Source organism: Maniola jurtina, chromosome 21 (assembly GCF_905333055.1).
Source record: "Maniola jurtina chromosome 21, ilManJurt1.1, whole genome shotgun sequence".
In the NCBI taxonomy this organism is placed as follows: Eukaryota; Metazoa; Arthropoda; class Insecta; order Lepidoptera; family Nymphalidae; genus Maniola; species Maniola jurtina.
In genome coordinates, this window is record NC_060049.1 from 8173809 (window position 1) to 8199896 (window position 26088).

Here is a 26088-nt window from a genome sequence, read left to right on the forward strand (position 1 = left end):
CATGTAAGCTTTAATTCACGGTAAAAAAAAAATATTTTTATTCTGGCCAAGTTACTCAAATATCGATTTGAAATGTTCACTTCCGGTTTACTATACGTTAAAAAATTTAAATTTAGAATTCGATAAAAAAAATAAAAATTTCAACTTTTTAACTATAATAAACAATGCTTTTTAATTTTTTTTACAAATGAATTGTTACAAATAATAAGCATCCAAAAATAACGGACTTCATTCTTAGTAAATTTTTAAAAGCTCATAACTCAGCAATAATGCATCATAGGAAAAAAACATTGTGTGTATATATCCACGTCTACTAGAAGTATAACTGACCAGAGTATAAACAAAATCCACGACCTCACTTTTTTTTGGCTGTCCGCTTGACGTGAAATGCCCCACAAATTATATTACAAGGTTGTTTTTTATTTGGTGACAAGTTCCCTTGACTCCGATCTCACACCAGGTAAGTGATAATGAAGGCTAAAATGTTAGCGAGCTAACCTGGTAAGGGTATATTGGCAAAACCATGACATCAAGCGGTTTTGCGTTGAGTACGATCCCGAGTAAAAACTGATAAGTGGCACCACTATTCACTAAAGATGTAAGATTCTGCCGTGCCGCTTAGTGTCTGTCCAGGTCTTATTTCTCTCGTGTTATGTTACAATGAGGAAGTCTGGTTCTTCATAGTGTCCAATTGAAATTAATAAGTAACACGGCTAAATTGGGGTTTTACGAGCACGCGCCGCCAATGTTTAGGTATAGTTATCAGCTGATAACTACTGCATTCGGCCTTTGAATCTCACCAAGGATTTCGCGTAAGAGTTCCTTATTGTTTTGCCTTGATATAGGTAAGTATAGTTCGCGACAGGTCGACATGGCAATCGGGCTATGAGGCGGGGTGGCCCGCACACTCACACTATCCCGCACCGGGTTATCGCGGGGGCTGTGCGGGTTTGCGGGGCGTCCCCACCCCGATTGCTATGTCGATCTGTCGCGAACTATATCTACCTACGTATAACATTAATACAGGTATTCTAATATATTAAGGAAAAGGAATAAAGAAAAATTTTTTTTTACTTAGTTACTAGAATCCTTGAAGTCCTGCGCTTCAACTGGCTCTTAGTTAGTGGCATGCAAGTAATAGAGGTATTGAAGCACTGCTTACCCTAGGCGTAATATCTCAATGCTTATTTGGGTTTAGCCTGACATTAAACCCTGTGCACGCCACTGTTTTTAGTATCTGGTAAACTGCAAGATAATATAATACTTCCGATTGGCTAAGACTATAACCTGTGCGTGCAAAGGATTCGTGATTAGAGAAGGCCAATAGTACATATTTTTGCATTACCAGACTACCCACTGGAATACACGCATGCTATAACAGTTTAAAAAACCTGCCAAGTGCGGGTTGGACTCGCACACGGAAGGTTCTGTACCATAGTATAAGAACTAATACCTTTTTTGTCATAAATTCACGATTTTTGGATTTTTACCTTTACTTAAGGTTCTATGCGACATTGTTACCTGCCAATTTTCATGATTCTAAGTCACCGGGAAGTACCCTATAGATTTTGATTCCCTTGATGGGTCTTGACTCTTGACGGACATGACAGACAGACAGACAACGAAGTGATCTTATAAGAGTTCCTTTTTTTCCTTTTGAGGTACGTAACCCTAAAAATATCTTTATGGTAAACAGTGCTTGTATAGGTATGAGTAACCTACCCCTATCCATCAAGTAGGTATGTAGGTTTTCCTCAATTATTAACATCTCGTTTCCGGATCGTAGCAATTCGCCAACGGAATGTGAAACAAAATGGCTGAGAAACAAATAAAAATGTATCCTATAAGTTGGTATTTTATGTCGCATTCGGATTGTAACTTCCACAGAATTCAGAATAGTTGTAAAGGCGCGTAAACTTGTCAACAGTCAGTTAGGTAACTTAAAAACTTATAATACCCCGACAAGTGAAGGTTACAGTAACTAGAAAAGGGCTGATAACTTTCAAACGGCTGAACCGATTTTCTTGAATTATAGCTAAGAACACTCACGATCAAGCCACCTTTCAAACAAAAAAAAACTAAATTACAATCGGTTCATTAGTTTAGGAGCTACGATGCCACAGACAGATACACAGATACATCTAGACACACCGATACACACGTCAAACTTATAACACCCCTCTTTTTGGGTCGGGGGTTCAAAGCGAGGGAAAAACAAGCCAGAATAGAATTCCATGTCCTACACATATGAATTAGAAACTAGGAGGCAAATCCTCGCTTTACGATTGTGGAAGACTATTTCCAAATGTCCGATAAAGGTGTCATTTACGCCTCCATTGTAAACCTCCTTTAAAAAGTTGAGCTTCTAAAATCGGCGACGCGTCCCAGTACAGTTTCTATTTCCACTTACAATTCTGTGGTTTTCCCTTTCGCGTATTATACGCGTCACGTACACAGCGTGACGACTGCGAGACGAGGTGACATAGGTTTTATTGATTCGCCACTCCGCTTTGCCCTCGATAGAACACCCGCTGAATTCGGAAACCTCTCCCGATTACTGGCGAAAATATCAATTTCTTACTTTGACGTAAATACATTTTACAAGTGTAAATTAAAAATTTATAACACCCCCGACAAGTGAAGGTTACAGTAACTAGTAAAGAGCTGATAACTTTCAAACGGCTGAACCGATTTTCTTGGATTATAGCTAAGAACAATCTCGATCAAACCACCTATCAAACAAAAAAAAACTAAATTAAAATCGGTTCATTAGTTTCGGAGCTACGATGCCACAGACAGGTACACAGATACACTCGTCAAACTTATAACACCCCTACGGTTCTCCTCTCAGAATGTGAAGGGTTTGACCACACTGGCCAAGTGCCGATTGGCAGACTTTAGATCTTTCAAGCAAATTAAGGTTAACTAAAGCAAGGTTACAGAGTCAATCCTAGTACGTAATTGCTTCGTGTAAAGTTTTAAATGTACTAAAACTAACTTACTAGAATGACTTGTGCAAGTGTATTGCTAGTGGACACTTCGCTTAGTGATTTATTAATAATAGTAATAAGTAGTAAGCCGGAACTGACGTTTAGAGCCATTTCACTTGCAAATCGAACATTATGGAGCAATTCACGCTTCATAACTTTCATTCTCATTACCGCGAACGATGACCGATTTGACTTCCCCCCATTGGAATATCGTTCTTATGGTATTTAAAAAGAGGGCTTACTTTAAGTTTGCTCTTATTTTAATCACGACAAATGCGTTGCAACACTTTATGGTGCATGCGAAATTTTTGACTTCGAGTGCGGTAATGAGTTGAAATGGTTTATTGTGAAAAACAATTTTGATATGTCATTTAGTGATGTGATAGAGAATATTATACAGAACTCTCAGGCATGCTGGTTTCCCTACGAGGTTTTCCTTCACTGTTAAAGGAAGTGTAATTATATGTACTTAATTACTTTAAACGCACACACATAGCTCATCTAGGATAAGTTATATGTTATATTGTTATGTCAAAACCAACCGCTATAATTATTCGAATTTGACTAAGTGCATCGCGATCTATTTTCCACTATAATTAACGCTTTATCTAACACAAATTATTATAGGTTGTAATTTGATTTTGCGCTGATAATATTCGCTAATTACGCGGGTAATTTATGGTCAAGTGTCACCGCCACCGATTTGTGGTTGGTTATTTCCTTTCTCTTATTTAACGCTTGCTATGTAATTCACTAAGAACCTACTTTTTAATGGTCCCGTGATAAGTACTTTCAATAGGACATAGTTAAGATGCCTAAAAGTTATTTTTTTATTTAAAATGCAATCTTCTAAAACCTATGAATCTCAAGCTCAGAGCTCACCTATTGTTTTTTGTCATCGTACCCAGCACAAGGCACCTTCTAGGCACACGCACTCCAACTTAGGCTGTATCATCGATCTCCTACTGCTTGGTGTGATTGCAGTCAAGCGCAAGCCTATATAATTAACTAGCCGATGCCCGCGACTTCGCCCGCGTGGATTTAGGTTTTTCGAAATCCCGTGGGAACTCTTTGATTTTCCGCGATAAAGAGTAGCGTATGTGCTAATCCAGGATATTATTTATCTCCATTCCAAATTTCAGCCAAGTCCGTGTAGTAGTTTTTGCGTGAAGGAGTAACAAACATACACACACACACATACACACAAACTTTCGCCTTTATAATATTAGTGTCAAGTGTGATAGTGTGAAGTGTGATAGAAAGAGCCACGTCCATTGCCACTTCAGCTTAGCAAACCGTTAAGCTATATCGTTTATTTTGATTCTTCTACGTATCCTTCTCATTCCTGAAATATCCAATAGCATAACAAAAATTTAATTAACATAATTTTGTATCGATATGTGGATGCCGTATAGAGACCCAATTTGCCTTGAAGACCCAAGTCCGTCTCCATTAATAAAATTAAACGGATCGGGACACATTCCTCCTTAGACCCGATGTGCCCAAGCAATCAAAATTCTTGAACTTGTTTTACTGCCGCCGGGCAATAGGTACTAATATATGGCGGCCATTATTATAGAATTCGTATAGGAAATTCTCGGCCATTATCAGAAGTGGGGTGGGAATTTGAAAGGACATTCCTCATCCCTTCTTTGTGTATGAGCTTTAGTAGGGAGTTATGTAATAGGTAATTTCAATTCATCATCATCATCGTGATCAACCCATCGCCATGGATCTCCTCTCAGATTGAGAAGGATTTAGGCCATAGTCTGCTACGCTGGCCCAGTTTAGATTACTTAAAACGAAATCAATGGTTGAGCCAAAATACAAAACTAAATCACTCTTTGTTTAAGATTTTAAAAGAATAATTGTTTACTGAATATCTATTAAACCAGTTAATTGGCTAAATCGAAAATTGATACGATAACTCGCTTACAAGTTACAAACAAAAGAGGTTTTGCGTCTAAAAATAGATAATCAGATCTTGTATCTAATTTAGGATATCAAGGTTTAAAAGTGTAAATAAGAAGTTTAGGTTAGATTTCTTGGCTATGACTGCAATAATTTATTTTATCATAATGTTATTGTATCTGCCCATCCGACAGTAATGTAAAAACCAACTAATTAGTCACCTTAATTTCTTCATGTAAAATACTAAGCAAGACAAATGAAGTTGTGGGAACGTTTTCGGATTTACTATAGTATTTTACTCGTACGAACATAAACGCCATTTCAAGTAGTCCAAAAATAACCTGCTCTATTTTAGATTGTATCATAATTTACCGACGAAAATATCATGAAATGTAAAATCATTGTAGAAGTATTTTAGAGTTACAAAAAAATGTTGAGGTTTCTGCGATGGACCTCTTTTAATCAAATAGAGGACTATGATATCTCTAACTTAAGGCATTATCAAACTACCCTCAAGGGTCTTTACTCACCAATTTAGGACGAGGACTAAGGGAAGGGCCGTGTATAAAGGGTCCAAGAGGGTCGAAATGCATCCGCTTTTGTGGTTTCCATTAAGAGATAAGACACTTTAATATTATAGTATAGCCCGAACACTTATAACTAGGTATAATAAATTAAATGTGAAAACCTTTTGAAAAGAGCTTTTCAACAATAAATTAAAGACTACCGCAGCCTTGCGCTGGTCAAAGAATTAGGTCAAGGTTAGCCGGAGGTTTTATCAATAAAACTACAGCATAATAAATGAATTTAAATATGATATGGCTATCGCTTACCAAAGAGGATTACCATCGTGAGCCTGACCAATGATCATACAGATTTCGTAGTCATCTTCAACTGTTAGACATCCATTGCTGGCCATAGCTTTTTTGAACGGATTTCTGTACTTTACTTTTTTAACCCCCGACCCAAAAAAGAGGGGTGTTATAAGTTTGACGTGTGTATGTGACTGTCTGTAAGCATCATAGGTCCTAAACTAATGAACCGATTTTAATTTAGTTTTTTTTGTTTGAAAGGTGGCTTGATCGAGAGTGTTTATAGCTATAATACAAGAAAATCGGTTCTGCCGTTTGAAAGTTATCAGCTCTTTTCTAGTTACTGTAACCTTCACTTGTCGGGGGTGTTATAAATTTTTAATTTACACATGTTTTCTTTATTGTTCACAAAAATTTAACACAACATTTAGGATTTCTGCACTTTACTTTTTTTTTCTTTATTGTTCACAAACATTTAACACAACATTTAATTATAATACAGATAGCCATCCTCTGTAAACTGTAAAAAGTTTACGTGAGGATGGTGAGTTAACTAATATTTACATACTTATTTCTGCTCTCTGCGATACGTGTAATGTCATCGGCCAGTAACCATTCCAGCACTTATGTGTTTCATCATCATCAACTGATAGACAGACGTCCACTGCTGGACATAAATTAAGTCTCTTCTAGGGACTTCCGAGTTCCGACACGATACGGTCTTGCGACGCCTGAATCCAGCGGCTCCTTGTTACTCGTTTCTGTCTGAGCACCTATTGCGGAGGTCTGCCAACGGGGCTTTTCGGAGCGAAGTTGCTAAGTCGTATCCAGCACAACTACTCTGGTGTTTGTAGGCACTAACATACTGTAACTGCTGGTGTTCATAGCAAGCTATTATGAAAGATGAAAATACCTTAAAATTAACGAAAATTTTAAGGTCCTAAAGACATCACAAAAGTGGTAAACCGACTTGCGAGATTCGTCATTCGACCTAAATTAGCAGGCTGGCTGACATTGTAAGTTAAATAAAAGCTGGCAATAAACTAGCACTCGGCGAGAAATAAAAGTGCAGAAATTAATATCCGGCGCCATCTTTCTGAGGAACTGCCGTTTCTCACGACTTATGTAATCCTAGTGGCTACATAAAGTTACGTACTTTGTAACGTTGGATGTTACAGCTCACAGTAATATAGTAGTTAAATATGTTTACGTTTAATTAGTGTCTTGACCTTGCCGTGGGAATGAGAGTTCGAACTAGACGTTCCGTCAGACCTATCTGATTTTACCACAAGTGTAAATTACAAATTTATAACACCCCCAACAAGTGAACGTTACAGTAACTAGCAAAGAGCTGATAACTTTCAAACGACTGAACCGATTTTCTTGGGTTATAGCTAAGAACACTCGATCAAGCCACCTTTCAAACATTAAAAAAAACTAAATTAAAATCGGTTCATTAGTTTAGGAGCTACGATGCCACAGACAGTTACACGGATACACACGTCAAACTTATAACATGAGTCAAGTGCTATAAGACCTACTCGTACTTACGAGTACCTACCTATCAAATTTCATGACTCTAGATCAACGAGAAATACCTACCCCAAAGGTTTCTTGACAGACAGACAGACAGATAACAAAGTGACCTATAAGGATTCCTTTTTACCTTTTAAGGTACGGAAGCCTGAAAAATACGTATAAATCATGCAAATGTATCGCACAAACATCTCCATAGTCGTATAAATGGTAGTAATACGTGAAAACTATAAATCGTCGCACGAGGCCATCCAAATCTGCATACGACAAGCCTATTTGGCCTCCGCATTATAATCAATTCCGAAAAGCCAATAGTTTACCGCGCTAATCCTAAATGCGGAACTCTATTGAATAGGTACGTAATACTATCATCAATCGTAAACGTGACCTAATACTCCCATTTCCCCTAACTAATGTTTAAGCCTTGGTTAATGTTACGAAAGAGGTGTTGGTCTTCTACTGTAAATATTCGATAGAAATGCTTTATGCACGTATTCAAATGTTTTTGGACTCTTTGCATTCCTCTTTAGGCTAAAACCTCGACACAGTGAGAAGACTAAAAAAGACTAAACCTTTTGAGTTAGTGTACATAGTGAAAAGTTTAGCTAGTGTAAGTGATGAAAGAACAAGTGAACAAAGTGTATCTATATTCAAGAAAGACTAAGATGCGTCAATGGACAATTTCTTGGTATATAAGATAATTTATAAGCTTAGGTTAAAACTTAAAATTATACTACTTATTAGTCAAAAATTAGGCTAGATCGTAGTACAATTGTGCAGCTTATTGGCACTCATAATAAGAAGAAGAAAATAGTCTCTCTCTCCAGCAGAACTATTTAACTTAAGCTTAAGCTAACATTTTGAAAAGGCAGGCTTACTCTCAGATGAAATCATCTCACATTATGAAAAGCATTGTGTTAATGTTATGACCAAGCCATCCGAATTTATGAAACTATTCGAACTTAAACGGTTTTGTTCATACGCAGTCTGAAATCCCACAAAATATGTAATCTGCACTGGTGGATTTGCATAAAAGTCATTGTTACACATAAACAACGTTATTTATTTGTCTGTGCCGTGGACACATTAGTGATTCAATGGCCACATAATCTGATGCGTCGATTTGGATTCGCGTTAAGCTGCACTATAAAACAAAAACAATAATGGAATGTGCGAAGCTTTGTAATCCGTAAATTCATTGCGTCTCTTTATGCAGTGTCTAGTTCAATAAAAAAAAAAAATAGGTTAGTGGGCAAAGATCGAAACATCGCAAGGTTGTTTGGCATTCTTCCACTTCCGATTTTGCCCGATCATGTCTTCCGTAAACGTGCTTAATGTGCTATCAATTTCCTTTTTCGTTGTTCTCAAAAAGTTCTGTTATTTATAAGGAATGTTGATAAGGACAGTTTTTGGTATCAGTGTTAGTTTGTTTTTGGAATCAAAAATCTACAAGTTTCCTTTATGGATTTAACAGTTTTTAATCTGTATGCCCGGACTGAATTCTAGCATTCTACATCCAAAATAAGTCTTTTGTCAGCCATTACTTCGCTAGTCCTACCTACCTATCTATTCCTAGCTACCTAGCCTCTTATCGCCAGTGTAATCTAAAGTATCTCTGGCATTTTATTGTCGTTGCGTTTGTGTTATTTAGCTTTTCTCACTAATTGATCCTTTCCCATTCTTGTCATTTCGAGGCAGTAAAACCTGGCTGCATAATTTAGCTTGTGTAAACAAAAAAATCCGAAAACATTGTCGCACTGATTTGGTATCAGTATTGGAGCACTGCAGTCGCCTTCAATTAGAGTAATCCCGGGCATTTCATCAGCGCGATCCGCGTCCCCCCCCTGAATTTAATTATGCGACGGGCGATGCATTGCACAAGCGTTAAAGCCGATACTCTAAATTATATGACATTTGCTACCATTGAAATATGTGGGTAGAAAAAAATACTTAGTTTGTTTTTTAAAGCAAAGGTATTGAAAATACGATTATCTAATGATGTACAGAATTTATTAAATACTAGCTAACGCCACCGAATTCATCCGCGTGGATTTAGGTTTTTCAAAACCCGTCGGAACTTTTTGATTTTCTGGGATAAAAAGTAGCCTATGCAGGGTATAATCTATTTCCATTCCGAATTTCAGCTCAATACGTTCAGTAGTTTTTGCGTGAAACAGTAACAAACATACAAACAAACTATCGCCTTTATAATAGTAAGTAGTGTGATAAAATCAGCGAAGGTTCAAAGCATTCCCAAGCTTACATTTTAAAAATGCCAGTAGAGATTTCACATTCCTACTAAGACGATTTTTTTACATCGACAGACATAAATAAACATATTAAAAAGTTTATAGTTTTGTTGGTAGGTTCAGTATTCGGCCGTAAATCCCATTAAACAATTGCTCCAGGTCACTGATTCCAAACAACAAACTGTGAACTTAGCGGATCCATACAAGTTGTACCTATACGTTTTGCTTGTAGTTGGTAGCAGCTGAACTAAAAGTGTACCCTGCCATGTAAGTTCGTTGTCCGCGCCTCTATTCAGTGGTTCAGACCGACCGCACACCGTTGCAGATAAAGTTGTCACCGCTTGCTGACGTTACACCTTGCCGCCTGTGGCACGAGCGGCCAGCGAGTTTACATAAATTGCTTTGGATACCTTAAAAGCAATCTTTCTGCTTTAGAATTAGAATGTACAGGTAAAGCCCTTTCATATGATACCCTACTTGGTATAGTTATCTTACTTTCAAAATACAAATTATTTGTTCATGAACACATTTTGATTTATTTTGTGATTTAACCACAAATGCACGGTTTTCGGATTTTCCCTTTTACTTGTACTATAATAACTATCTGCCAAAATGATTTTAGGTCAACGGAACGGAATCCTAAAAACTATAAAGCTACGTTTAAACCTTTCAAAGTTCAGAACGAGAAATGATTCGATGTCACAGCATAATATCAGAAACATCGAGGCGTTGATTGGATGGCATTAAAATATTGATGCAGCTTTTTAATAACCGACTAAATCGTTATTTTACCTGCAGTAAATTCGCTTCATCTTATTACTTGGGGGCTAAATATAAAATTTCTCCGCTGTTTCCATGCAACTGGAATCGTAAATGAATAGAATATCCTTTCTGTTCCCGTTCCACCCTCCGAGTTTCAATAGTGTCAGGCATACAAAACGCGCTGAAGTTTGTGAGGCCTGCCATGGAGAGGCTTTGTAAACTTGTGTGTAGCTCGGTAAATAACTTGGACGTACACACCTCGCTAAGTTTATTCACGTTCACACGTATGAGTATTGCCATTACCTAGTCCTACAGTATATGAATCGACAGGAGTAAGCAAAAACCGGCTAAGTGCGAGTCAGACTCGCGCACCGAGGGTTCCGATCTCGGGTGTTTTACACGGGATAAATCAAAAACTGTTATGCATAAAAATAAATAAAATCTGTTTTAGAATGTATCTACAGGTAAAAGCTCTTTCATATGATACCCTACTTAAATAGCTTAAAAAAGCTTTCAAATTGAAAATATGTACTTATTATTTGTTCATGAACACATTTAATTTTTTTTTGTTGTTGTTATGTAACCACAAATTCACGGTTGTTCGATTGTTACCTTTACTTATGCTAAAAGACCTTCCTATCTGTCAAATTTCATGAGTCAACAGGAAGTTTTCTTGACAGACACAACAGACGCTCAGGCAGACAGATAACAAAGTGATCCTACAAAGGTTCCGTTCCTTTACATGCTTTATGATTAAATCGTACACACGTACATAACACATTGTTAAGGTGGCAAAACATTAGATATAGAGCATTCAAAACAAATTGGAATTTCTCTTTATTGAATCAAAATCTATTTATTATACATGAAATCGAATTTGAAGGCTGTTTGTAGTAAATAGAATTTCATGCGTAGTTTCAATAAAGTATTCGGTTGCGTACATTTCCATTATTGGGAAATAATTTGTTTCGAGCAAATACAAGTACTACTTTTAGCAGATAGCAGGTTGTACGACTATCATTAATTAGTTAATTGCTAAGTATCATTAAAAAACAGTGATAGGCCGAGTGTGGATTGGCAGACGTTTTTTGACTAATTCATACCTTTTTCCAGTACATAATAGTAGGGAGGTACAATCTTGAATGGAAAGACATATTTGTATTCAGAACAATCGGATAGAACACCAGTAAAACGAATTTTTAAGTAAAAATATACAAACCAAATGGATATCCACGCTTGGAATGTACATTTATAGTTTTTATCCGTTTACGTGATCGGATAGATGGCATCGGTATACCAGCTTACGTAGAGAGGTCGGGCGGGGTCACGAGAAATCCCACCAAACCTGTGCAGCACTCACGGAATCCTAGTTTTACTCGCGGTTTGTGTTTGCCGAGGGAATTTTTATTTTACAAACGAAAATGTTATGGTATTGTTCGTATAAGTTTGTAAAAAACCGGTCAAGTGCAGGTTGGACTCGCACACGAAGGGTTCCGTACCATCGTACAAGATACATATACCTAACACCTTATCTAGAACTCTGCAAGTTAATAACGGTCTGCGCTATCTATATGTGATTTATTGAATTACATTTCAATTTTTTTTTGTATGATATAACCACATATTCATAGTTTTCGGATTTATTGCTTTACGAAATGTACCTTTTATACATGTAGGTACACAGGTATAGAATGGTACCTGTGTACCTACATAATAAATATAACCTGTAATAAAAAAATATATACATATAAGGAAAAGCTGATTTACTGACTGACCAATCGCTCTATCAACGCACAGCTCAGACTGCTAGACGGCTCAGGCTGAAATTCGGCATGCAGATAGGATGTAGATCTATTAGGATGTAGACATCCGCCAATAAAGGATTTTTCAAAATTCAACCACTAACTAAATAAGTTAGTCTTATTATGATCTCTTTCTTTAGAAAAAATTTAATTTACTTTATTCTAGCTCAGGTCTGGTCTTTGGGAGGGATGCTTTAGAGTACCTAACTAACGGAAAATCAAAACTGCAGCTATAATAAAGATCAGTTATTCATTTCATAAACAGTAGGAACAGCCGTACACCTTTAGACAATTGGAAGTTTTCCTCTGCCTTAGGATTCAATGAACCCCCGTAGGTACATAAGTGTTCAATAAAAACTTTAAAAATAATTTCAACATGTCTCCGCTAACGACTAACTATTTCGTTTTATTTTCTTCTTGACTGATATTTGCCTTCTTGCTAACGTGACTGTTTTTTGTGTGCGCGAGTAGGTATCGAACTCAATTGTCGGGGGTCAATATTTTAAACTACGGTCACGTTTCTTGACTCCACGCCCGGCAATGTGACCTCTTCGCCTGCGAGGAGTCAATTACCCACCAAAATAAAACTGTATGAGTTATAACAGGTTCACATTAGTCGAGTAGCATTCCAGTCCAGCGATCTAACGCAAACTGTATTGACTCTGACAGTGATGTGATTGTGTAGTGTCCTGAATACAGTGAGAAGTGTAAATTAAAAATTTATAACCCCCCCGACAAGTAAGGTTTTAAACGGCTGAACCGATTTTCTTGGAGTATAGCCAAGAACACACTTGATCAAGTCACCTTTCAAACAAAAAAAAAACTAAATTAAAATCGGTTCACTAGTTTAGGAGCTACGATGGCACAGGCAGATACACAGATACACACGTCAAACTTATGACACCCCTTTTTTGGGTCGGGCGTTCAAAAGACAGTGAGCTAGTTAATTCAACTAGAATTATAGTTGAACTTTCTTAACTAGGTACCACTAGACACCTAATCGTGTCGTTCCAAGCTATAGTCTCTAATACTAGTCTCTAGTACTAGTCTTGGTAACTCTATCGATAAATATTATATACTAATGAAATATTCATTTGGTAAAGGATAAATCTTGGAGACGGACCATATTGGATAGTTCTTATCGTAGAAATGAAAAACTTAAAACGCAGAAACAGTTACGTTAAACCTAGTGAACTTCTTTTCCACCGCAGCTGGTTAGTAGGTACTTGCAAAATCCAGCTAAAGGAATAATGTAAACCTGCCATTATTTGAAACAAATATCGTTCGTGATATTAGACAGACGATTCGATGCTTTTGTAATTTAAAATATTTTGTGGAAATTAATGAGTTTAATAAATTAATATTTCGTTCGGTGTAAACGATTAACGATTTTAATATCGGGTAAACGCCGGAGTTAATACAACAGTTGCTGCTGCCATTTGCAATTTTTGCGGATTAGTAAATACTAGAGGATGCTCGCGACTTCGTCCGCGTGGATTTAGATTTTAATAGATCCCTTGGGAACTGTTTGATTTTCCGGGATAAAAAGTTGCCTATGTCAATTACCGGGAGGCAAGCTACCTCGGTACCAAATTTCATACAAATCGGTTAAGCGGATGGGTTTTTGGGGATCCCGTGGGAATTCTTTGATTTTCCGGGATAAAAAGTATCCTGTGTCCGTCCCCGGGATATAAGCTAACCCTGTACCGAATTTCGTCAGAATCGGTTAAACTGTTGGGCCATGAGAAGGTAGCAGACAGACAGACAGATAGACAGACAGACAGAAGGACAGACACTCTTTCGCATTTATAATATTAGTATGGATTATTATTTGAAACAGGTTTTGTATCTTTGCCCTGTAAACCTAGTGTGAGGAAAACGGGTTCTGTGTTTTTTACAATAGTTTTAGAAACCTTTGAAAAGTAGAGTTGGTACATAGTTTTGGAATCATATTATATTTGGTGAAGAAAAAGCTGCAAAATAACTGTAACTGTTAGAAACAAAAAAAAAACAATTAAGTGTAATTGTTTGAAGAATACAAAAACTTGTCAGTTAATAAATGTCCTAGACGCTAGACAAAACAAATAAAAGCTTGCGGTCCATTTAACTTCCTCTACAAAGTTTTAATAGTGATATAAAAGTCGTTTTAAAATAGTTTCCCGGTCCGCTACTGAAGTTTTATCGTAAAAAGTTACAGCCTTACAGGTGGATACGCCGACGCCCGGTACTACAACAAAACTTTAAAGCATGGACGTAGATTCTATACCGGCTACAATTTTTTTTTTTTTGATTTGCTTTGCCCTGACAAACTTTCAAGCTTTATTAAAATACAAATTGTTTATAGTTCGCGTCGAGAAAGTTAAAATTGTGTAGTAGTCGATTTAGGAAGGTAAAGTTGCATTGGGCGATTCAAGAGCATAGTTTCTATTGTAATCTTTGTAGATTGTACATAGTCTTGTGCAGCCCAGAATTATTGCAGAAGCCGTCTGCTTTATCAACTATCAAGTTTTAACGGACAGATACCTACGACTACTCTGTAATTAAGAGGGGTCTCTCCGTCACTCGCTTCATACAAACGTAGTTCCAATTTCATTTGAATATTAAGCAACCAAAGTCCATGAATTTTGCAGACATATTCTAGAAACTAATATCTATGTCATGCAAAGCATGTTCAGACATGTGTGGTACTGTATCAACCACTCGCAGTTTGCATCCCGGATGCTGGTGTGACTGTGAACCCCTAGTTGAGTTCAAATGCAACAATTATGTGATTCGTCAATTTAAACTAACTAAAGCTTCATGTGTGTCCTTTATCTCGTATGTCTGTGTGGTCTGGGTCATAATATGTGAATTCATGTAGTGCTTCCTAATTTATTCCATTTATATACTGGCTTTTGAAGGTTTCGTACCCCAAGGGTGCGAACGGGACTCTGTTACTAAGCCTTCCCTGCCCGTCCGTCTGTGTGTCTGTCATCGGGCTGTATCTCATGAACCTGGGACAATCCTTCACCTCCCATAGACCCACCGACCTCTCGGTTATATGGCCCAAAAAGGAAGGGCGCCCGTTCGGTACTTGCTCTTAGTGTTTTCCCGGGACGCCTTGCCTTCCTACAAATGTATCTCATGAACCGTAAAAGGTAGAGTTGAAATTTTCGAGTATCTATTGTCGCTATAACAACATAGAATAAAAATTTCAAAATATAATTAATCCATCAAACATTTTATTACAAAGGGTTACATTGTGGTCTTAAACAATGCTACGTTCGAGACATAGACATTTGAGACTGTTTGTCAAATTAATTTCAGGGCAAGAGATTTAATTTCTTCCTCTAAATCACTAGGCATTAGTAAATTGTTTTATTTTCATAATATCGAAATTTACAATACAAAAGATTTAGCAACAATCGTACTGTTTCGCCTTGAGAAATCACCTTGTCACTGACCTAGGCCAATGCATTCATTTCAAAAACCAATGAATTCCCTGTAGCAAGAACGTTTTGATTTATTGGTTTTTATTTGATTAATTATAACATGATTAATTACAATTTATATTATAAAATAATCTGAGATCTTACAAAAATCGTCGTAAAAAATCGCCACGCCAACCTGATGAAAGTTCCATTTCATGGTATAATCATCTGTCATCTGTCGGCCTGTCATGCGTCGTTTATAAATATGACATTAATTGCTTGTTACCTAGTTTCCCCAGCAATGCTATTTTTAGCTACTAACTTTCCAGTAATATCCGCTTTCTTTATTTCACTAATCACGCCGTGATTACTAGAAAATTAATGTGACTTTAGAAAATGAACGTGTCTTTATTTTTTTATGTACCTTCAACATCTCTCGTTTTCAACGCTTTGAGTTGTTTTATTCATTGCGTGAATTGAATCGTAACAAATATCTCGAGTCTCTTCCATCTAGAATTATTCAAACCATTACATCATTTTGTTACTATCTTTTAACGTAACCACTTACTGTGACGTATAGTTTCATGTCATTTCTTTTTTGATTAAATTCGAGCTGTATATCAGGTCCATTTTTAACCCCCGACCCAAAAAGAGGGGTGTTATAAGTTTGACGTGTGTATCTGTGTATCTGTGTGTCTGTGTATCTGTGTATCTGTGTATCTGTGTATCTGTCTGTGGCCTTGTAGCGCCTAAACGAATGGACCGATTTTAATTTAGTTTTTTTTGTTTGAAAGGTGGCTTGATCGAGAGTGTTCTTAGCTATAATCCAAAAAAATTGGTTCAGCCGTTTGGAAGTTATCAGCTCTTTTTTATTAGTTTCTTTCAAACTATGACTACAAATTAGTAAATCTACAGTTGATTCTGTATTCAATTCAAGCTGTTAATCAAATCCACTTTTATTAGTTTCTATCAAACCATAACTCTACAAATCAGTATCTACCGTTATGTATTACGGTTGATAATCTAGTGAGTTGTGACATTATAATGTTTACACGATAGAAACGGACCAATTATCGTAATGAGGGGTATGCGTAAAACCGGTTGCAATTCATGCGTGGTGATTACTGAGCGCCGCGTCGCTGGGTACGTCCGTCGCGCTCGGCGGGTCATCGCGCTGTGACTCATTCTGGGCGTGTCTACTGTCTCTACTCTTTCGAGTTTCGACTCGTGCGCACCGCGACCCTGCCCGGGCGCATTGAAACCGGTATACTTGCGAGTTCTAGGCTTGTTCTATATTGAATCTTTGAAAGTCGTTAGTAACTACATAGTAATGCTATTTGTTAATTACGCAGTTTAATGTCTTTATTAGAAATCCAACCGATTGAATTTTAGTAATTACGAGTATGCTCTCACAATGTTGTTTAAACTAGTGCATTTTCTGCTGCAACATAAAAACTGGTACCTACTAGAAGCCTACTAGGTAACGCCTTGTTTGCTCGTTCTATGTTGAATCTTTGAAAGTTGTCTCTTAAATTAGTCTGTCAGTAGCCATGATAATGAAATTGTTGTAATTACGGAGTTTTCTTTATTTACTGCTATTATTTATTTATTAGAAATCAGTTCTCAATTATTATCATACCAACTTATCCAATTTTTGTTAAATCTTTACTTAATGGGCAGAATACAGGTATTAATAGTCATAGTAAAGAGTTGCACTGTTTCATTCTTTTTTAAAAGTTGTTACTGGGTCACGCCCCAACAGTTTCACAGTTCCATGTTTTGTATGTGCCACAAAAACAATGGTATTCGGCATGTTTTCGGGTGACATTCCACAATATATTTACATTCCACGTTATCTATGCATCCCAGCAACGCCGTTAGCGTTCCGGGGAACATGTCCCGGCTGTCTGTAACGCCGCGGTTCGATGCCGGAGCCAATAGCGTATTTCAAGCGGCTTCCACAAAGCTCACAAATACGCTTTATTTACACTACTCGATGTAACTACGTATCTGTATTCTGTGGAGGAACCGATATTGTATTACTTAACTGACTAAAGGAATAATGTCGGGCTGAGACTTATGCATAGAGCGCACTTTGAATTTGCTCAGACTTAAGACACCGTTAAAAAGAGAAAGTGTTATACCGCTGGTATAAATCTGTCTCGTTTTAACTGAAATGATACTTAAGCCTAAGCAAAGTGCGCTCTACACATTTTAATTTTAGATGATATACAATATGATGATGTGCTTTTATGATAAAATAAAAAGTGCGAATCGGACTCGCACACGAAGGGTTCTGCGCCTCATATTTATACGCAATCACGTATTTGGTCGGGAATACAATTTTTTTTACTTATGCTATATGAAAGACATCGCTATCAGCCAAATTTTATGAATCTATGACTACCGGAAATAACCTACAGGTTATGTTCCCCAAAGTGACAAACACGACTGACAAACAGACGGACAAACAGACAACGAAGTGAGCCTAAAAGAGTGTTCCTTTTGAGGAACGGAACTTTAAAATTTGCTGTAGTAAATATTCAATTATACTTATTATGTCATGGAAATCGTTAATCGCCGCCTAACAAACAATTCATTCAATGACCTTTGAGGAATGGGTCACAAACATAATAAATGAAAAACGTAACTGTGAAAGGGTACGGATTTAGCCGCCATTGTCAAAGTCATATTATTAAAGGCCATTACAAATCCCGGCTATTGTGCCCGCGTCACCTGCGGCCCACTGTACACGCTAGTAATTGACAACCAGACAAGGGTACCACTAACCCAATATATTGCTTGTCGCCGTGCCGAAAAAAGTTTATGTACCATTTGTAATGAAAAATAATGCTTCTATGGTTTGTAGAGACAAAGCCGCTGCATCATCTATCATGATCTATGCAACGATGATGTATCATAGCGTGTGAATTCTCAAGTGACGTGGGCGTTGGCATAAATCTGTCATTTAGTATGGATGGGCAAGCGTCGTGATTTGGCACATCCATACAAAATCAGTTTACCGTTTAGATCGAAGCAGGCGTTACTTTACGGAAGTCCATGATATACAAGGAACAACAAGCTCAATTAGCTATAATCTGCTAAAACGCCAAAGGTGTGTCACTTTTTTGGTACAACCAAGGTGCAGCATAGCATGCTATATGCAGCACCTCCCACTAAATACGCAGAATAAGCAAGCCACCGAGCAAGCAAGATGGCTATTATTCTTGGTATTGTTTCTTTCATTCGATATGGGTATCACAAAAAAGAGTAATTGACTAAGTAGTTAGTACAGTCACAAAAAGTTACTACAAAATATATTTTTTTTTCTTTTTAACCCCCGAGCCAAAAACAGGGGTGTTATAAGTTTGACGTGTGTATCTGTGTATCTGTCTGTGGCACCGTAGCGCCTCAACTAATGAACCGATTTTAATTTTTTTTTTTTTTTGAAGGGTGGTTTGATCGAGAGTGTTCTTGGCTATAATCCAAGAAAATCAGTTCTGCCATATGAAAGTTATCAGCTCTTTTCTAGTTACTGTAACCTTCACTTGTCGGGGGTGTTATAAATTTTTAATTTACACTTGTTCGTATATTTGTAAATCGAATATAGTTACATACATAGTTCGAAAAACCGATAGATGTTTGGATCCCAACTCCCAAGGCGACCTCGCACCGGACAGCGCAGTGTTGGAAGACCCTCCACTAGGTGTACATACGACATCAAACGAGTTGCAAAGAGACGCTGAACTTCGGCGGCGCAAATCCGTGGTGTGAGAAAGTTCATAACAAGAGACTCGTAGAGTATGTCCAGCTATGGACGTCTACCGGTTGACAATATGATGATAATGTTTGTAAACAAAACCAAGCGGTTTAATTAACTTAAGAACTGTAAATCGCATTGCGAAATGTTTGTGTATGGGACTTGGGAATCGATATCAATGTTTAATGTTAATGCACAGTGCTCTTGTATCGGCTTCCGGCTTTAAGTTGAAAGGCAATGACCTAGATTCCCAATTAGCGAGCAACTCCGGTAGCTCGCTCGGTTGGCGCAGCGCCGCTGCTGCAGTCAAACGAATTCTACTCAATGAATTCGGTCACAACATACGACAAGTCATTATTTGCAGCAACTGATGCGAAATCTAGGGATTTTTCTTAGGGTTTCCTACCTCAAAAGGAAAATAGGAACCCTTATAGGATCACCTTGTTGTCATCTGTCTGTGTGTCTATCAAGAAAACCTATAGGGTACTTCCACTTGTTACAGCTGGTTAATTAATGTTGATTGAAATAAATAATAATTAATGACGTAGAAAAAACTTGCGAATCAGTTAAAATGTTGGGCCGTGAAAATCTAGCAGTCAGAAAGACAGACACACTTTCGCATTTACAATATAATTTTATCTATATATAGGTTTATATCCAAGAGATTTTTTGACAAATAAACATGAAAAAAAAAAATGTTTTCGGAAGTAATCGTTATCGGTAAGGTTGCGAGAATGTAGGTCAACGACTTATCTTGTTTTCCGATGGAAAGTCATTGAATGTATTGTTGCTCTTCGGTTTAATAGCCAGCTTGGTTCCTGAGAAACATTCTAGTTAATTTTCCGTTCAGTGGAAATATTAAAATTTTAAAATGTAATTGCTTAAATTGCCTTTTAGCTTTACCTACAATATCTTGGTTAGACAAATTCTATTTACTTAAGTTACAAGTTAGCCCTTGACTGCAATCTCACCAGGTGGTAAGTGATGATGCAGTCCAAAACGAAAGCGGTCTAACCTGGAAGGGGTATGGCAGTTTTCATTAAACCCAAACGCCTTTGGTTTCCACACGGCATCGTACTGGAAAACTAAATCATTTGGCGGCGCAGCTTCGCCGGTAGAGTGGTAACTAGCCACAGCCGAAACCTCCCACTAGACAAATAAAATCTGTATGAATATCGCAACAAACACTTATAAAAGTTAAATAATATGCAAATATTTAAATTTGCTCAAGCGCTTTTTGCTTTAGCTTCTTCGCAAACAGTAGCTCTCTCGTTTTAGTTTTGATTGCTTATTTACTTGTTTGCCGAGCAATTTGCATCGCATCAAAATAACTACATAGTTACATCGAATGCAAGTGCAAATAATTTTGCCAAGTTAAATTAACTTGTCTCCTTTCCCATCTCGGCACGACTGGCAACTTTATATTTGTACAATAAGTTAAATTCATGTTGAATTTCGAAAATGTATATCTATCGCATGATGTAGGTATCTAGTATTAAGTATAAGCGGTAATAGCTAATGGTCAAGATGTCAGACTGCTAGTCGGAGGGGTCAGGGGTTCGATTCCGGGCATACACCACTAACTTTCCAGAATTATGTACGTTTTAAGCTATTAAATATCCACCTACTTTAACTTTAAAGGAAAAAAGCGTTAGTGTGTTTCTCTACCTGTGTGTTTCCTTTAGGTTTGTGAAGTATGCCAATCCATACTTAGCTAGTGTGATGGACTATAAACTAAAGCTTTCTCATTCTGACAGAAAACTCGTGCTCAGTAGTGGACCAGTGACGGATTGAGATGATGGTGATGATAAAATTGTCGCAGCATTTACACGAGAGCTTTTTTAAAAAGCTCTCGTGTAAATGAGGCCTCACAGGTTAGCCGGTCGTTACACGCTGGCCAACGTTAACTCATATTTAAGAGTGTAGCCACACCATGCGTTGCGTTGGCGGTGCGGCGCGCGGCGCCTGTGCGGTGTCGCTGCGTCATTCTACATAGAAATTGTTGTTCCATACTACACGATGCGTTACGACATCGTGCGGCGTCGCAACGGACTTGGGACCAGCGAGACGAGGCGGGGAGGGGTGGTGCGTTGCAACGTTATATTTTTTGCCGGAGCGGCAAGGCAGTGCCCCTGCCCTCTAATACTCAGGTTGAAATCTATAGAGCGCACTTTGACTTTGTTTAGACTTAAGTTTCAGTTAAAACGAGACAGACTTATGCTAACGATAAAATGCTGTCTCGTTGTAACAATATTTTAAGTCTGAGCAAAGACAAAATGCGCTCTATAGATATATTCACAATGGTGCGGCGCCGCAACGCACCGGAAACGCATCGTGTGGCCTCGGTCTTAAATGGAATCTCGCCGCGTCATCAGTGGGTCCGTCGACAAAGCCCGCGCTATTGTCAAAATGGACTTAAATATGTCAACGTCAAACATCACATTGGAGGCTTTAATCCCACTGAACGAGCTGGGAATATTTCCAGCTGACCTGCCATCAAAGCGCTACAGAGATGATTTATAGAATAACTGACAGAATATAAAATCTAGGATAGGTAGCTATATTAATTGATGTTATCCTCTCCACTTTTAATTGTTAGCCTTTAACAGGGCTCTCTCCGTCACTCGTTTCATACAATCGTAGTTCCAATTTCATTTGAATATTAAGCAACCAAAGTCCATGAAATTTTGCAGACATATTCTAGAAACTAATATATGTATCTGTGGTGTTTTAGATTTTTCTAAAAATATGTTTATGTAAAAATATGTTTTAAAATTACAGGGGCACAAAGATTTGTATGAAAATTTTTAAGACCGCGTAACTTTGAAACCGAATATTTTAACAGAAATCTGGAAAACCACAGACATAGATATTAGTTTCTAGAATATGTCTGCAAAATTTCATGGACTTTGGTTGCTTAGTATTCAAATGAAATTGGAACTACGATTGTATGAAACGAGAGACGGAGAGAGCCCTCTTAATAAAAAATATAGGCATCTTCTAGGCAAGCGCGCTCCATCTTAGGCTCCATCATCACTTGCTAGCCTGTACCTATGCGCTTCGGTGCAATCAGGCTTCGATAGAAACAACAACGATGTCAAATCTACTGAACGTAAGCACAAATGCAACTCCTACGTCTTTTCTTGAAACGTGCGCTATCGTCTTGCAAATAAAAGCTTCGATTCTTTTAAAATGTTAATATATTCAGAACTTAAGAATGTTTGAAGTTTTCGCCTTTGTGTGCGACCACTTGTAGCCCTCATCAGTGCTTTGGAGATAAGTCCTCATTTTCCGCATAAAATTCAGGTCGCCACGATACGTCGCCTGAAGTCTAGATCTATCTTGCCATATCTAAAAACAGGTCAAGCACTAAAACTTCCTACGTATGTCTTTCTAATCCGTGAAATGTAAGGATTTTGTAGTTTGTACGTAACGAGTCTGTGGTTCCTTTGCTCGTAAGTGTAGGGCTAGTATGAATCCTTCTAACGAAGCATTTCCATCATGAATAGGTACTTAATATATGCACAAAAGTTGAGAACTTGAAAATTCAAATTTAATAATATTATGTGTGCAGTATTTTGTAACCATTTTCACATTTTGTCTGGTGGCTTCGGCCGTGGCTAGTTACCAACCTACTGGCAAAGCCATACCGCCAAGCGATTTAGCGTTCCATATGATTCCTTTGTGAAACCAAAGGAGTATGGGTTTAATGAAATCTGTCATACTATGGAACTGGGCTAACCTGGAAGGTTAGCCCAGTTCCATGTTAAGACTGCATCATCACTTATCATCAGATGTGATTGCAGTCAAGGGCTAACTCGTATCTGAATAAAAATTCAAATAAACAGCACCGTTTTCTTCTCCGGTTCATTTCAATTCATATCAGGTGGAAAGCTTTTCTGACATTGGTTATTATTATGATAAACGAAGTTAGCTCTAACGTTCTTCTTTGTTACGCAATCTGTCTCCATTAGAATTTGATAAAAGTATAGTCCTTACGTATTGTTTACTAGGTAGGCCTTGCTTCTTTGCATTATGTAACTGTACCATCGTCGTGCCTGTATAAAATTTTAATATATGTCAGCCCTATGTATGCTGCAACTCCCTCATTCGTTATAAAATCCAGGTCACCCTGATTAGTCGCCCGAAGGCTAGGTTAAGCTCCAGCTTTATTTACCTTTCTAATAACTTACTCTTCTAAATTTCAATAGGGACCAAGTTATGCCATGGCTTCTCTTCTTCTTCTCTCTGGGCTGGTTTCCGCACTTAAACGTTTCCGTCTGTTGTGCGTGATGCCATGGCTTATGAGTTGCCTTAATGTGGAATAAATCATTTTTGTTATCACAGTACAGGCTAAGATTTTAGGCCTGTTCTCTCGAAAGCTGGAGTTTATGGTGTTTTTGATCATATTAAATTTTTGACTCAGCGAAATGATCGAAGTCTGTCTGACTATTTATCTGTCAGAGTATTATTAAAACTTCTGAATTAGTTTACATAATTAAGTTTTTTAAACTCACAAATAATATGTAAATCAATGTCCAATTTCTCATCTATTTCTCGCAACAAAATTGCTTTACTTAGAATTTAATTTTAACAAATTAACTGTGACATCCATGATCTTGATAATGTCTGTACTTTGTAGCTACGATGAAATAGGATATTTCGCCGTCGTGAGCCAACTTATCAAAACATCTCAAGTATTCTTGTCGTGCCTAGGGTAAGCTCTTTTACACATAATATTTGCAATATTTCAACGTATTTCGCTATTTTTTGTTATCATTTACTTCTTCTTTCGGTACCTATTTGACCAGCGAAGGTGGGTAGTCAGCTTCATACATATATAATATTTCTGTGTGCTTTATGTGAGGCGAAACAGTTTTGCGGTAGACAAGGATCGCATGATACTTGTCCGCTCTCAAATGTAATGTAAGCAGGACCTTTAGATGCCTCTTTGATATATGATGAGCAACGCCTCTTCTTCCGGCAACTTATTTATAAGAAACTATAGAAATAAAACTACAGAGCTACTATAGAGTAAAACTATAGAAAAAAAAGAAACTGTAGAAGAAATATAGATATTATACTATAGTGATATTGATGTATACTACACAAATAGTATAGGTTACATGTACCGATATGAATAACAAAGCTGTAATATAACTCCATGTGGTGTAATTGCAATACAGTCACAATCAACACCAATAATAATAATTAAAGCACCATAAAGATGGCTGGGCTATTTAATGTCAGTGATTGAGGCACCGTATAAGCGCTGTTCCTAATTGCAATCGTCGTTAAAACTAACCGCTGATTGAAGAACAAACCAATAAACTAACACATTTATGCATTAATATCTACTATGGGTAGTGATATTGATATATAGATATTGCATGCACCGATATGAATAACAAAGTTGTAATATAACTAATACTGTATAATAAACTGTAATATAAGCGCTTACCTATAGTGAATGTGGTGTAATTGCAATACAGCCCCAATCAACACCCATAATCCATACTAATATTATAAATGTGAAAGTGTGTCTGTCTGTCCGTCTGTCTGTCTGTCTGTCTGTCTGTCTGCTACCTTTTCACGGCCCAACAGTTTAACCGATTCTGACGAAATTTGGTACAGAGTTAGCTTATATCCCGGGGACGGACATAGGCTACTTTTTATCCCGGAAAATCAAAGAGTTCCCACGGGATCTTTAAAAACCTAAATCCACGCGGACGAAGTCGCGGGCATCCTCTAGTAATAATTAAAGCACACTAAAGATGGCTGGGCTATTTAATGTCAGTGATTGACGCACCGTATAAGCGCTGTTCCTAATTGCAAGCGTCGTTAAAACGGACCGCAATTCAAACAGTTTGTTTTGCTCGAGGCCTTATTAGGTCACTTTACGTCAGTGATTCGATAATTGACTGATGATGGGACTTCAAAGCTTTTTATTGAGGTAGGTCTTATTTGGAGTCTATTAGATGGTATTTTTGCTGCGTAGATCCCGTAAGCCGTTCGTATAGCATTTGTATTGAATGATTTTTTGCTGAACAAATCTTAGCGAAGACGTACGTGGCACATACGAGTACGTTGAGTTTAAAACTATCCACACGTTTATACTGCAAATAAACTTACACAGTTTTAACGTGTGAGAGGTTCTTTCGGTAAGGAGAATGATTGAGAATACTACCAAGTTTTCTCACGCATCAAAACCAAAACATTGCAGTAAATAATATATTCATATATTTTTGTCTTGCGTTGAAGATTTGATTTTAGTATCCGGAATTTTCTTAATGTTATGAAAAAAAAGTTACTTTCATTTTAATACACATTTCCGTAAAAGCACTTCTTTTTAATGATGTTAGCCAGCATTCCCTTAGGATAGCCCGCGGAGAATAAATGAATCGATTTTAGGGAAAATCGATTCTATTTATTCTTTGGATGTACATACTACTACAGTACTATGGAAAATAATTTACTGAAACTTAACAGTCTTTCATAATAATTTCTAAATTCTAGGTAATTGTGTTCACGTGATCATATTTTTTTATAAATTGTTATTTCTTGTTTCAGGTAAATACGGACTACGTTTTGCACCTGTCTACACACAATAAACCAACACGAACATTTTATTTGAAGTAGGTAGGGGATCCTTGGTATAAGGATGCGCTGACTGGCCCTTCCCTCCACCGTCCACGTGGAGTCGAATGTTTTGGGTGAGAGGTACAATGGTTTTCACCGAAATCAAGCGCGTGAAAAGGGTTGTACAGTCGTTTGGGAAAAGTATTTTTGAAAAAAAAAAAACTACTTATATGTATGCAATGGTAAGTTATTTCAACTAATGAATAAATAAGCTATG

At 37.4% G+C, this 26088-nt stretch overlaps 1 protein-coding gene and 1 long non-coding RNA gene across 2 annotated transcripts in view; both read left to right on the forward strand.

Annotated features, from left to right (window-relative positions):
* The window catches only part of LOC123876427 (ubiquitin-like protein 3), a 191144-nt gene that overhangs the window by 67240 nt on the left and 97816 nt on the right, over window positions 1-26088 (forward strand). The window lies entirely within an intron of this gene.
* LOC123876434 lies at window positions 7729-25660 on the forward strand. Its single transcript, XR_006798355.1, has 3 exons — window positions 7729-7740; window positions 22932-22936; window positions 25494-25660. It is a non-coding gene; the product is annotated as an uncharacterized LOC123876434 (long non-coding RNA).